Source organism: Biomphalaria glabrata, chromosome 9, assembly GCF_947242115.1.
Source record: "Biomphalaria glabrata chromosome 9, xgBioGlab47.1, whole genome shotgun sequence".
Classification (NCBI taxonomy): Eukaryota; Metazoa; Mollusca; class Gastropoda; family Planorbidae; genus Biomphalaria; species Biomphalaria glabrata.
The window spans coordinates 25,236,979-25,250,730 of record NC_074719.1 but is presented as its reverse complement, the minus strand read 5'-3'; the positions used below and the strand labels follow the sequence as shown (position 1 = coordinate 25,250,730).

Here is a 13,752-nt window from a genome sequence, read left to right as displayed (position 1 = left end):
TTACTGTTACTGATAACTTATTTCATTTCAACTACACCTATTAACTTAAGTTTAAACTTTAGAAATAAACTTTTGGTAATTACTTCGAAGTATGTAAGTTTAATTATTAATTTTATAAGACTTAAAGTGAACAGCAATCAGTATTTGGTTTGATTTCCAAATCAATAAGTATTATACAATATACATTTATTTTTAAGCCGAAAATGAAAGAGATTATAATATATATATATATATATATGTGTGTGTGTGTGTATTACTGTGTATATATATATATACATATGTGTGTGTATATATATATGTGTGTGTGTATATATATGTGTGTGTATGTGTGTGTGTGTATTGATATAAATATATAAACAAATATTCCAATTCGATTAAAGTAACACCATTAATAAAATCACTAAACTTAGAGACACTTCATGACAGAAGACTAAAAAGTCAAGTAGCTACAATACATAAAACATTGAACCATCATTTACAAACAGAAAATAAAAATCTATTGAAATACTCAGACACAAATATAGAGGCACATTTCTTATTCCATACGCTAGAACTAATTCAATAAGTGCTCCTTCTTCCCAAGTGCCATTAGAGAATGGAATCGGTTGCCTGAATCCGCCAGGATACACCAATGACTAGGCAGAGTAAGTCTTTCATTAACATGCATGACTAGATTGACACATGAAATGAGTAGGACGTAATTATCTTCTTTTTGCAGTAACGTCTGAAATATATAAGATAAGATATAGATTCAACCATTTGTTATGTTAGAAAATAGATGAGACATGTTCAGATTAAATGAACTAATGATAGTGACCCATGAGGCCTGCTACTTCTATAAGTGGAATGTAACAAGAAAATAGAACATATTTTTTGAGTAATATTAATTCATTGTGTAAATGGGATACCAGTAGACTCACCTGCTAATTGTTACACCTGAAATCTGTTCAACAGATGGTACGGCAAGCTTCGAATAGAAAAAAAAAAAGCAAATTTTTTATTTATCTAATTTTTTTTTCAATAATTCTTTGCGCCAAGTTTAAATGCTGACACCACTCTCATATACAGCGTCCCTAAGTAGGAAGAAGTCAGTATTGTCTTTGTCCCATCTGTCCGTCTATCATGTTTAAAATCTCAAAAATTTGAAGCTATATTGAAAATCCAATTTACTGTCGCCTATGTTCCAAATAGTTGCTAAGGTTAATTCAGAACTTCTGCCAGTATGCCTTTTTAAAAAAGAATAATCATGTCTATTGTCTACACAATTATATTAACCATGTATACCTTTAATTAACATACAAGGAGAGTGAAACTGTTACTCACATTGTTGTAGAGCATATACCAATTATAATCAAAGTTTTACTATCGTCTTATTCTTAAAATGCGCAACGGCTTTTTGTAATATTTAAAAGCATTCGTTTTGTTTTAAAATTATGCATTCATAATTTATGCACATTCGTTTTAGCCATTTTTGTTTAAAGAAGAAGAAAGAGCAACCAAAAAAAAATATATATTTATATAAAAGACCAAATGTACACATCTATTTTACATAGAAAGATGGTAAACTAAACCATTTACGAAATTGCTATATTGCTGATGCAAGCAATTTCTTTTGGACTAGCCATCCGCTGAGAGAGAGACTCTAGTCCCATTAGCTCCTGAACACGATGTGTGTGTGTGTACGATTGATAGAATAAACAAATTAAAGATGAAGAAAACTTACAGGAAAAAAAGAAAAGAACTAAGCTGAATTTCTTTGCCTTGCATCTTTTTATCTTGGACAAGGTGATCTAAATATATAATGTAAAATGCAAGGCACGGGACGTGACTCTGTTGCTTTTGCTTACCGATATAATCATGTAATGAGGTTCCTGGTGGAACTCACAGGGGAGAGAACCGCTTGTAAGTTTAACGAATAAATCGTTCACCTTTTTTAAAACTAAGATCGCCTGTTTCTATTAATCCATATTAAAGTGTCTACCAATGGCAACACACCAACACTCACATTGTTCCCTGATTAACTGTCGGAATAAATATCCTAGAATGTGCAGAGTAAATTAGCGTGATGGAGACTCTTCAAACCCAAACGTTTGTTTCTACCTAACCCATTTTACAACTTAAACACGTCAAACTTCTCATCCATAAAGTAAATAAATACCCAGGCCAATCCCTGAACATAAATTTATATTTAACATTTACTTCTATCAAGTAAATATTTTTGACTACTTTGTTATTAGACTATAATTGTATTGCTCTAAACAATGTCAAGAAACACTACATTGTCTGCTTTATAAGCTATTCTTAAACTGTATGCGAACCTTTATGTATAAAGATCTGGGGCTCTCTGATGGATAAACTTTCATTGCATTGACAAACGGATTCTAGAATTCGATCAACAGATCTAGTCCAAATACCCTATTTTTCTTTTAATGACTATATTTTGAGTAAAATTGAGCCACTCCAATGTTTCCTCCCATACACCCCCAGATACAGTTCCCTCAACTCGTCTTCCTTTCATTCACTTCTAAATACACTCAAATAATCTGTACTCCTCCTATTCACTCCCAGATATACTCAGTAATCTGTACTTCCTCCTATTCACTCCCAGATATACTCAGTAATCTGTACTTCCTCCTATTCACTCCCAGATACACTCAGTAATCTTTACTTCCTCCTATTCACTCCCAGATACACCCAGTAATCTTTACTTCCTCCTATTCACTCCCAGATACACTCAGTAATATGTACTTCCTCCTATTCACTCCCAGATATACTCAGTAATCTTTACTTCCTCCTATTCACTCCCAGATATACTCAGTAATATGTACTTCTTTCTATTCACTCCCAGATATACTCAGTAATATGTACTTCCTCCTATTCACTCCCAGATACACCCAGTAATCTTTACTTCCTCCTATTCACTCCCAGATACACTCAGTAATATGTACTTCCTCCTATTCACTCCCAGATACAGTCAGTAATATGTACTTCCTCCTATTCACTCCCAGATATACTCAGTAATATGTACTTCCTCCTATTCACTCCCAGATACACTCAGTAATATGTACTTCCTCCTATTCACTCCCAGATACACTCAGTAATATGTACTTCCTCCTATTCACTCCCAGATACACCTAGTAATCTTTACTTCCTCCTATTCACTCCCAGATACACTCAGTAATATGTACTTCCTCCTATTCACTCCCAGATACACCCAGTAATCTTTACTTCCTCCTATTCACTCCCAGATACACTCAGTAATATGTACTTCCTCCTATTCACTCCCAGATACACTCAGTAATATGTACTTCCTCCTATTCACTCCCAGATACACCCAGTAATCTTTACTTCCTCCTATTCACTCCCAGATATACTCAGTAATCTCTACTTTGTCAGCAACTTTTCTCCTTTCCTATAAATTCTTAAAGCTGAAAAAAAAAGTAGACTATTTAGTTATTTTCTTTACCGCAATATATAAAAAATACGATTTTCTTTTTCTTTCTTTTAATGAAAAAAGCAGAGTTGGCAAGAACACAGAATTATGGGAAACGGGTTCTTTTTTTTTCCTCCATATATGTGTTTCTATGCCACGTTTGTCTACGTGGCGGTGCTGCCAGAATACAGAGAGAGAGAGAGAGAGAGAGAGAGAGAGAGAGAGATTTTGACACGGAAGTATTTTCAAGCTCTGTAAATTCCAGACGATAGACCTGGAACCAAAACGTTTGTTACGTTGAGAGTTCATCAGTCAAAGATTTCACTAATGTATATTGTAGATGATACACTCTATTCTTTCACGACTTTTTTTTCCTTATATGGATCATTAAATAAAGAAAGTAATATTTTAAAATCACTTTAGTATATATTGATCGAGTCATTCAAACAGCTGTCTGTTTCGTTTTAACTATGAAATAAATAGTTGGTATACATTTTACTCTAAAATGAGTTTGAAAAAAATAATACCTAAACAAACCATGTAGGTGTAGAATGAAATAATCCAAAGGAAAAGTAGTATCAACAACTATGGAACAGAAACGTTCCAGACAAGCTAATCACCAAACTGTGGCTGCTGGTTGGATTGCAATGAGTTCAGCAAGAGAGACACAGCCTTAATTTACTTACATAATAAATAGAAAGTTGAAGTTTGAAGACATTTTGTTTACATTTATTTTATTTAAAACATATTTGTGAGTTTCATTACATTGTGAATCTAAAGATGTGCCTGAACAAATGTACAAAATAAAACTATTTTTTTTCGCCGTTAGCTCCACAATTTTTTAATTATTTTTTTTTTTTTGCTGATTAATGAATTTTTAAAAATACCGTCATGAGTCATAATGCTGCCCTGGAATTTATTACATTTATTATGAATGATCCATCAATAGAAACTTGCGGACTATTGCTTTATGGGATTTTTTCTCTAGACAGTTGAAATGCTATAATATATTAGTGATACACGTAACATTAGAATGGCTTCTGATTTTCAAGTTAAAAAACCTGTTTCATATCAAGGAAGACACTCTCTAGCTTGAGAGATAAGAAAAAGCACAGGTCGAGAACGAGGTTAGGATGATGTGGCAACACGTCACAGATTCAGAACTCTTGTAACAGAGACGTACAGACGGGAGATAATGTTATATGTAATGTGATGTAAGGTTCAATGTTTTTTTGTGATTGTAATGTATGTTTAATGTTATATCTTATGTTATATGCGATCTTATGTTCAAAATTGTATGTAATTTGTAATATGTTGTGTTTTATAAAAAGTCTTTTTTGGATATTTTATGTGACCTTATGTTCAATGTTTTATGTAATGGTATAATTAGACTTCTGAACCTGAAGCTTCTGGGTTCCAATCCTGGTGTAGACTGGGATTTTTAATTTCGGGATTCTTCTGGCGCTTCTGACTCCTGCTGTAATGGGTACCTAACATTAGTTGGTGAAAAATAAAGATGGTTGGTTGTTGTGCTGGCCACATGACATCTTCGTTACATCGACCACATGGTCTGAAAGGAGACCTATATGTAATTATATAACTTTAATTAACTTATGTTGTTTTATTGTATGTTTTTGTGTAAATTGTGTGATGTTATTTATAATTGCGTAATGTGTAATGTTATATGTAATGTTATTTTTAATGGTATGTCTAATGCGATTTTAACATTCCATAAAACTATAAAGTATAATGAAGTAACAACTGGTAGCCATAGATTGATTGTTAGCTTTTTGAGTTTGATTGTTAATGTAAAATAATGGTCAGTAAATTGGTTTTAGAATCGTATAGAGTTTAGTTGATCAATTAAAAAAAAAAAACTGCTTACATTGCTTTGAAGTCAAGTTTAATTATTAGAATATCTTTTAGCGCTCGTTTTTTTATGATTTAAGATCTCCTAAATTTATAAAGTAATCAAGTAATTTTGATTCTATACAAGAATCGATTCTCACACACTTATGCAAACCCCTGGGTCAACTCAAGAGCGCTAACAGCACTTAACATTAGGAGAAATAGTTGTTGAACACGTCAGCACAAGACTACGTGTCTCTAAAAACATGGCTAATGTGTAATCCCTGGTGATGAGAGCAGCATAGTCAGCAATGGGGAGCGGGGGAATGGGAGGGGGGGATATGAAAACAAACGTTCAAAGTGTTGATAAGACCTCACACCCCAAGTCACTTGAAACACTCTTCTTGCTGCGCCTACTCTTTTGTGTGAGTGTAAAGGGGGTGAGTGGAGGAGTGAATTAATCACTGTCGGCCAACAAAGTTTGTATCTGAGAGCTTCTTTTCTCGGCAAACGTTTTACAAAGCTTATATCAGCTCACTCTGTCTGTCTGTCTACCTGTCTGTCCCACACCAATTCTCGAATCAAGTTGAAACACAATTATTCATTGTCATAGTCAAGGCATGAATCAATTATAAAATGAAAGTAACCATTAGTCAAGTAATTACTTAGTTTGATACCAAGGGATATAACTTGTACATCATTGATATATATAGTTTTAAGGGGGGGGGGAGTTCCTTCCTCTTAGATAAGTTTTTTTTTAAAAAGGATTTTTTTATATATTTGCTTTATTTTCATGCGTAGAGCAGAAAAGGCTTTTTTTTCACCTATAATTTAGTTTGTTTCGGTTTTTTTAAAGACTGGCGCATTTAAAAAGAGGAATTTTAAACATTAACCTAAAAATAGTTAAGTAAACTTCCTGTTTTGTGTGAGTTTCAATTGCAGAAAACTATGACGATTCTTACACTGGCCCAAAAATCGTTAGCTGTTTATAATTCAAGCACAATTTCTTTGACATAGAAAACCTAGAAATATGATTTATTATATAAAGCTTTATTGAGAAAAATCAAGAAAAGTACTTTATTATGCTAGGCTGATAGAGATAACCAATCTAGTCATAAAATTTATCATAAAAGATGTCCGCGTAACAAGTAGTAAAAGAAAAGAAAAATGATATCGATTTTTACTTTATAAGGTAAAATAATGTAATTAACTAAACATTGTGGTATTTTTCGTTGAAAAAAAAAAAAGAAAAAAGATGAGCTCTTATAGAGTAGTGTTATTCTTCGTTTACGTTATGAGCGCGAAGTTCTATCAAGTTCTAATCAGTTTTAAGATTTATTTTGGCTTTAAATAAATAAATAAAAATTTTTGACTTTTAATGTTATAACAACCTTCCAGCTTGTGACTTTAGACTCTGATGAAATACCACAAAAAAAATTCAGACACATTCACAAACGCCACCACCAACAAGAACAACAGAATGGGTCGTTTTATGACCACTTCCCAAATCTTCAATCACCAGTGTTTACACAATCAATAATATAATATAGACTGACCAAATCTGCTACGTCTACTGTAAAATTTTGAGAACTGCTGACCAATTCTACCTGTAAGACCATGAAACCTACTTATTAAGTTTACCGGTAAGCCCATGAAAACTACTGACCAAATCGACCTACAATACCATGAGAACTACTGATTTAAAGTCTACTTGTTAGATTATGAGAACTACTGACCAAGTCTATAAATAAAACTATGAGAACTGCTGACCTAGTCAGATTAGCTTCTGAAGTATCCCACAGTCAGAAACTCATTTCAACTGAGCACAAAGTCCCAACATCCTTTTTTTTTTTTCTTTAACATGACACACACGTAAAGCCAATCTGCTCATTTAGTTTGTTTTCTTCCTACTCCTCCCACCTCTCTCTCTCTCTCTAACTTTTCCAGATCCAGGATATTGTTCCGGAACTTCAAACAAGATGCACAAAAACTGCATGTCTCATTAGAAACATAGATTTGTTTTCCTGTAATGCCGTTTCCTTTACATTGCAAGAGCAGGTAACTCCCTTTTCTTGATCCCCCCCACCCACCCACCCACACCCACTCACCATCTTCCCCAGAGTCTGTCTGGAGCTCGTGGCACAGGTCAAAGGTTGCATGGTGAGCCTTTTTCTAGAAGAGATACCCTTACGCTTTCAGCACAGTGATAAACGCGGGGGGGGGGGGGGGGGGGGGTTATTGCATGAGGCTGTAGGGAGTCATTGGTTTGTTCGCCTGGTCGCTACACATTGGTGGCTCGACTAAAAGTCAACTAGTAGCCAGCAGTGAGATCGCTGGACGAGGTAGACAGAAATGAAATGATTTACTCAAGTAGAGCGGCTTGACATATAGCCAGGGTGGAGTGAAATCAAGTTTAAAACTGCAGCTCAAATTGCGAGTCAAATTTATGAAACTGTTGTAAAGCATTTACATTTGATTTGATTTCATCCTTTTCTAATCCCACTTTTTAAGGTCTATGTTACATCTGTGTGAACTAGGGGCATGAAAATAGAATGAGCACATTCTGTAAACACACAATGTCATTTAATTTTAATAATAGATTCATAAAAATTAGACTTGACATGGAGCTTGAAACTTGTTGACCTATTGAACATCGAAATAAGCTTCTCTATCCTATTTATGTTTTCATTTTCAAACCAGCGGAAAAAAAAAGAGAAAAAAAAAGGCTAATCTCTAATAAACTCTTTCACGTGCTAACTATTTTGTACAAAAACGTGAAGCTTCTAGAAGCCATTGTAAAAATAAACTTCGTGTGTACACTTCTCTTGCAACCTTGACGCATACACCACGAGACAATGATATAGCTCAATCATAGACTTATATATTATATCTAGAAACCGGAAATAAATTCTTATCTGCGACTGATCGATTCACAGGCGTATCTATATATACATTTTTATGTACGTAAACTCTTTTTTTTCAGGCTCTCAGGGGAGTCGCCACAATCAATCTTTTCTGTCTTAGAAAAGTAATGATCTTTAGTTTTCAAAGTTTAGAAATAGTGCAAAATCATTTCTCGGATATTCACTCAAATATATGAAACAAAGCCATTTCCTGTTTGTTTCCATTGAGATAATGTTTCAAAAATCCTAGATGGAAATAATTCATGTTGATTTAAATCATCTTATGTACATTTAAATAGATTGATTACCTAGATCTTTCTAGATTATGTATCTAAAAATTGCAAAATAATAATTATGAGACAAGAGTACTTTTATTTTTTTATGTTTAATTACTAGATCTAGATCTAAAAATTAAATTATATGTTACGTAGGTTAGGGTTGAAAAAAAAATTGCTTTACTTCTTTTAACTACTTTACGAAACAACTTTCTAAAAAGTTTTCACGACATTTTTTGTAGTGTTAAAAAGTCTCCATGTCCAGTCTAGATCTAGTAGAGATATAAGTCTATGAGCTCAATATAGTGCAATGCTTTTTTTTTCTATACTTTGAAAAGTCAAGAGTTTTTAATTCCCAAATAGGAAGGATATCTAATACTGAATAATTTTAAGTCAAAAGTATATTTTGTATTGACCTTCCTAATTCTACAACAATATTTATAGATTTTTAATTTTAAGAATTTTTTTTATTGTGGCACCTTAGACAAGAATGGTAAAAAGAGTGGAAGGGTGAACAACTATAATTCAAATATGATATAGTCCGGAAATCAGGGGTGTAGGACTTCTTCATTTCCACTTCCTTGGTCCGGAATGTAACAGTCTGATGACGCAATCTGTATATTTCTTTACAGCCTAAATGTCATCGGGGGCTCAGTCATGGGCTGTCTTGGAAAGAGATAAAAGAGAAGTGAGACTAAAGTTCACTGAGTAACTCAAAGAAGAAAACAAGGGAGACCATCAGAGAAATAGAGAAACAGTGGAACATTAAAAAAAGACAAAAGAAAGAGGGATTACTGTAATAATTAGACCAAATTCGTCTTCATAATGTTGACCTTATAGACTAAGAAAAAATGTCTCATTTAAAAGAAAAATTATTTTAAGAAATAATTATTGTTATAAAATCAAGCGCTATGGCGTTTTTTTTTTCTTCTGCATTGATTTATAAAACATAAATATGCATATTCAAAAAAAGCTATAAACCTCTACATACCGTTCTGGTGGACTATTTGAGACCATTGTAAAAGTAACTTCGCATGCCACACACTACTATCAGTACATCTCAACCTGTTTCTTCGCACATTCTGAGTATATAGCGGAACACTTGGTTTATTTTTCTTAGAGAGATTAATTCATGTGGTAGCGTACTAATTAATTATTCCAGTTGTTTGTGGTATAACACTAGGGTTTCGCGGAACACAGATTGGGGGAATTATGTTGTCTGTATAGAATTTTCTGATCCCGAGATCATTTATTTAATTTACTTTATGTGCCACGAAAGGTAGGCATGTTTTAGCATATTGCTTCTTAAGTTGCTTTTTTATTGCTATACATGTACTAAATATAATGTTCTGATCATTCCAATAAATTTAATGTTGACATATCTACGCGCTCCATTGTGTGTATCAAGACGTATTAAACCAAACACAAACTTTTAATTGCTAATAATTATTAATCCAATCATTACAACATTTCGTCGGTATTGTACAGATATCATTTGACCATGAGATGACACCATTTGGACAATGTATTTATTAGTATTTAAACAAAGGCAATAGCCCCATGTATATCAGAGATATAGAGCGTTAATAGTTTTTACTTCAATATGGTAGTGAGACATGCCAACTCTTCTTATTGTTTTATGAATAAAATCAAACCTAACCACCTGACACATTGTATACAATCACGTGAACTAGAATCCTATATTTGTCAGCTTCTTTACTTATGGAATTCTCTCTAGATTTGCCATTTGGTATGTGTACACAGATGTGAACGGTTTATAATTATTTGTGTCTGTCCTATATTCCAGCTTTAACTCATCCGTCTTTTAGACAGCTCAGCCCTAGCTCCCAAAAGGAGGACTCATCATGTTTTGATACCTGTTTCTTACCTGCGTCTAAAATTCTCAGGTGGCTGGGAATCAGATGTTAAGTTCGGTTGTTACCTTTTCTAGTTCATGTAACTTATAGTTTGATTGTACACTTTCTGGCATCTGGAAATTAAATTTCTAGCGTATTTACTGTACAAACATACTATTTAGCACCTGGAAATATTCTCTTTTTTTTAGTCTTATACTATTTAGCACCTGGAAAAGTTGCTCTGTAATACACAGCTGAAAGTGTCAAAGAATATGTTGCTAATTACACTTTTTAAAGGTTTTAAATACATGCAAGAAACCATTGCAATGACATACAACTTCAGTAAGACGACTTAAACCCTTGCAAGAGCCATTGTCTAGGACGATTATGCCCTTAATCCAAGAGCGAACGATTCTCCTACTTTTAAAAAAAATCTTGACTAGTAAGAGGTTGAGACAATCACTTAATGTATCTTAGTGCTAGCCAATCAAAATGAGAATAATTTGTTGCCCTCTGTAAGACATGAACTATTATTTCATAGGAACTTTTATTCTTAGGTTTCTTTGCTATTATTAACTGTCAACGATCCCCGGTGAACACTGGCGAGCAATACGACTGCCAACTCTAGTATTCTGACTTTAACAGAATATCATTAGGTCAATAGACTGGGTAGCATTTATTATAAACATGTAAAATATAACTGTAATTTGTAATTCACTGTCAACTCTGTCTAGTATTCGTCTGTAACAGAATATCATTTGGTCAGCATTTATTTTAAACATGAAAATAAAACTTTATTTTGTAAAAACACTACATGCAAGAAATATGTTTTGCGTTTCCAACATTGACTAAAAATCAGAAACATTTTATAATATAAACCTGTTAGAAATATGAAAGATTGATAAACTCTATAAGTTATTGAATCTCAGAAGATGAAATGTTTACTTTTTAATGATCCGTCGGGCCTGTATTTAAATATATCTTCTTATCTTATATAATACAGACGTTACTTCAAAAAAGAAGATGATTACGTCCTACGCGTCATGCATTTAGTCATGCATATTAACCAATGACTTAAATTCTGCCAATATATGTGTGGAGAAAAAGTGGAAGGATTAATTCTAGAGCAAGCCAAATGTTTCTAGGTTAAATTTTGTTTCGTTCATCAACTTGTTGTTTTCGTGGCCAATGTTTTATATCAACGTGACCTACATAAATAATTGATGCCCTGATTAGTTTATTTTAAGTTCGTTTATGCTGATTTAAATTATTTTTATTAATTAACATTAACAATGAAGCCTTACCTGGCAAGTTAGATTGAGTTGTTTTTTCGAATGTTCAAATCAATGTCAAGTTTAAAGATTGCAGAACTCGGCATGTTTTTATCAAAAGTTTCAGAAAATTATTGCCTTACGCTATACATGTATCTAAGATGTAACCAACGTGTTATATGTAGAATATCTACGGTTAAACTTTACTGGTTCTGTAACTGTTCAATCTTTAAAAAAAAAAGAAAGACAAGGATTTGTGTTACAAACTCGTAGGTGGCCCCTGGGGTCAGCCGTAAAAGTGTTACAAAAGACTTCCTTTATTAACTTGTCTTTAAAATGAGATGGAAGCAGACAATACTTCTAAAGTGGTACTACACTGTTGAATTATAAAATCAATCACAAATGTTTTGCTGTCATAGTTTCTTTGATCATCTTTTGTCTGCTATTGTTATGAAGCATAAATATTTGAAATTATTTAATTAGCGTCAGGTGTTTTTTTTAGGGAGTCACTATTCTATTTGTCCTATTATTCTACTTTTTTATGTTATTCTACTTAAACCTGCCTTTTTACTTTTAAAACTATTCCGATTCTATTATTCCAATTTTTTGAATATTCTACTTTGGCTTTATATTTTATTCTACTTTTTTATGCTTTATTCTACTTTTGCTTTATGCTATACTCTACTTTTGCTTTATGCTATACTCTACTTTTGCTTTATGCTATACTCTACTTATACTTTATGCTTTATTCTGAGTTTCTGCTTTATTAGACTTCAAACTTAGTCAAATTCTTAAGTAAATACATGGAAGTTACAAATAATACTAAAAGAATAGATTTATCTCATGCAATGACGTCATTAGGGCAGGTGTCACCCGGTGCGGTTAGATCTGGGTGTCAAATCCCCCTCCCCATCCAGTTCCCCTCAAGTATTACTAAATAAATACCGTTATTGATTTGTTCTTTGTATTGAATCCTACTACAGTGATTTAATTTACCTATCTCCATTGATTATTAAGCAACTGTTAAATGAGTTGATTCTATTTTAAAATTTAGTTTTTATTACATTTTAGTTACAACATATTAAAATATAAGATGGTCAAAATGAGAAACATAATTAACATTAACTGACCATGTTTTCTTTATTACTTAAAGACTTTAAGAGAAGGGCTCTGCGTGTTTACAGTGTATGCCCAACTTTTACTAGGGACATCTAGACGAAATAAAAATATGTTCGTCGCTTTCTTGGTCAGCGTTTTTCTGCATTTCTGAGCTTCAGAAACATGTATTGCTTGAGTCTGCCCTAGTTAGAAAATAGGAGGTAAAATTAAATTAAATTAAAAATGGTTTTGTAGGTTGTATAGTTCACAAAACTTTCAAATAAAGACATAAACACAACGCTTTTAGAAAAAGATATTTTCCTTATTACAAGGAGTATCATTTCTTAAATAACTTCAGATGATTCTAGCAACACCGTGACATAGATCTAAGAAAAAAAAGGTCTTTTATTACGCGAAGTTGCTGTTGAAGAGCGCTGGATCTAACTCGCTGAACCCATTTTCTTTATCATCTGACAGCGAAATTCTTTCTTCTTATCTTTAAGGAGTCGGAATTTTTTTTTCTTTCATGACCGGCAACTGCGGGTCTCTCCAAAGCTAGAGTTACGTTCCTTGCGGTTGGGAGTATTCCTAAAGCTGTCTGCACTGCCTATTAACCCTCTTTGTTTTCTTTACTAACATTTCTCATTCCTTTTTTTAAAACAAGTAAGTAACGGGGAAAAAACACAAGGTTGAGATTAAGTGTGTCAGGATTAAGTAGACCGTTTTACTAAGTAGGTCATGACCTGGGAATGCCAGAGGTTTAGGGGAAAAGATGTTCTAAGAGACCTGGGGGCGGTGGTGGAGAGATTGCGATGCTATTAAACTTTGGGAAGCTGTGCTGTTTTTTTTTCTTTCATATTGCTTGAGAAAACTGCTTACAGTTATTAAAGAGTATGAACATCTTACACAATACAGAGTCCAGACATTGTTACAGGAATAATATGATAAAGTATCCCAAGATGTTACACAAAAAAACTCCCACACACTGGTACACAATACAACATCAACACACTGGTACACAACACAGTACCCTCATACTGATACACAATACAGCAATCACACACTGGT

The 13,752-nt window shown here is 33.2% G+C and overlaps 1 protein-coding gene and 1 long non-coding RNA gene across 2 annotated transcripts in view; one reads left to right on the top strand and one right to left on the bottom strand.

Annotated features, from left to right (window-relative positions):
• The window catches only part of LOC106054524 (collagen alpha-1(I) chain-like), an 80,234-nt gene that overhangs the window by 575 nt on the left and 65,907 nt on the right, over nucleotides 1–13,752 (top strand). The gene's annotated exons all lie outside the window — the stretch shown is intronic.
• Nucleotides 522–4,486, bottom strand: LOC129928289 (uncharacterized). Its single transcript, XR_008779875.1, has 3 exons — nucleotides 3,961–4,486; nucleotides 921–967; nucleotides 522–724 (listed from the first exon to the last, which is right to left on the bottom strand). It is a non-coding gene; the product is annotated as an uncharacterized LOC129928289 (long non-coding RNA).